The sequence below is a fragment of the Spodoptera frugiperda genome, chromosome 29 (genome assembly GCF_023101765.2).
Source record: "Spodoptera frugiperda isolate SF20-4 chromosome 29, AGI-APGP_CSIRO_Sfru_2.0, whole genome shotgun sequence".
NCBI classification, from domain to species: Eukaryota; Metazoa; Arthropoda; class Insecta; order Lepidoptera; family Noctuidae; genus Spodoptera; species Spodoptera frugiperda.
Genome location: NC_064240.1, coordinates 13,106,843 through 13,108,671, shown reverse-complemented (window position 1 = coordinate 13,108,671; position 1,829 = coordinate 13,106,843). Strand labels below are relative to the sequence as shown.

Here is a 1,829-nt window from a genome sequence, read left to right as displayed (position 1 = left end):
CAGCCGACGCGATTGAGTGACGTTGATCGACAGCCTTCGGCGACAGGTATGCAGTGCAGCGAGACATGCTAATGGCACTGTTTACCATATAATAAGTCGCGTATTAACAAAGTGGAATGGCGGTTCCAGTTTGAATTCGGAATGTCGATTTTATTCAAATAAATTCTATTTCGGTTTTTGTTGAAGTCGCATTTTAAATTCGAATTTGTTTGCTCATTATAGGTTTTTAGAAAGCAATCGTTTCTTTTTAAATCAAATTCCAACTTCTCAATTTATATTATTTTCAACACAAGGCTTGTATATAGTAAGTTTATATAGGTACTTACACAATATAAATAGTGTTATGAATCAATAAGTTCACAGAAGTTGATGAACGGGTCAATTGTCCATTAAAGTAGTTGTCCGAAATGACCTGTCCTGATTTTGGACGGTTGTGATTGCCAATATGGGCCAATGGATTTATTTTGCCCTTAAATGCATTAAAATAATAGTTTTACTTATGTGCATCTATTAAACTGAACAAGCATTTCCTGAGTGACGCTCTAATCAGTATCTCTTATATAATTTACTCCAACAATATTTTAAAATAAGGCCACTTTGTCTTACAGCATGAAAATAAATCAAGAAATTAAAAATAAGTTTCAATACTTGAAGAATTGGAGCAGTAATTTCGGCTTGCCTCGCAACATCCGATATGGTCTAGTGGCTAGGATACCTGGCTCTCACCCAGGAGGCTCGGGTTCGATTCCCGGTATCGGAATACTTTTTGTACTTTCTTACATCATGTAGATATTAATACCGGAAAATCTAAATATTTTACTTTTGAAAATTCGCATAATTTTTGTATTATAAATGTATGCGATTGTATATTTTAATTAGAGGTCATTGTGTAACCATATATATTTAAATAAATTACCTAATGACTGTAATTAATATTATACTTATCTAATTTATGATTTGATTTAAATAATAATAGAATACAATTTATGAATAATGCAATTTTTATGCAAATATTTGAAATGATATTGTTAAATATTAAATTATTCGTACATTATATTGTAGTTGCTTTATAATATAAATAATATAAAACCTCATTAATTTCATTTCCTTCAATTTACTTGATATAAATATTTAAACTTACACTCATAAAAGTTAAAACTAAATAAAATACTTCTTCACTTATTCCCAACAAATGAACAACAGCCTTTGTACACTGTTTTAAAAATAAAATCTCAATATTTACAAAACACGCTCTTATAACAATAGTTATTGATACATTTCCCGTCTATTTTCCTTTAAAATACTTTCGAAAGTCAACAATCTATTCAGAAATACCTAGTTCCATCAACAAAGCATTATTTTACAGAGACACAGACAATTATACGAGTCATATAAATCTGTTAGTCGTTCAACATTGAAAATTCCTCAAACGATTTGAAACTTTAACGGGATAGCTGAAAGGTATGTTTTCAGTTGTGAGGAGATTTTCGGCGTTTGCATATGAAACCAGATGGACGTTTGTCAGATATCAATTGACTATCTGAACTACGGACTAGAATTCTAATGATACCTGATATGTTTGTGACGTGATACTTAGTATGAAAGCTAAAAGGTTTTTGGGAACTATTGGACGGTGAAACGGTTTTATTGTCTGTTGAAGTAAGTCTAGGTTTTGTGTTTCAGAGAAGATATTTCGTAGTTTATTGAAGTTCCAAAAATTCCCTTTTGGCGCCTACGCAAAGAGATATGCGCGTAGTTATACTTAACACCCAATATGTGCTAATTTAGTAACACATCATAATATATATTGCCATAACTTAAGGTTAAAT

General features: G+C 30.9%; 1 non-coding gene across 1 annotated transcript; it reads left to right on the top strand.

Moving 5' to 3' along the window:
* The first annotated feature begins 688 nt into the window (after window positions 1-688).
* On the top strand, window positions 689-760 carry Trnae-cuc (transfer RNA glutamic acid (anticodon CUC)). Its single transcript has one exon. It is a non-coding gene; the product is annotated as a tRNA-Glu (tRNA).
* Window positions 761-1,829: the final 1,069 nt, after the last annotated feature.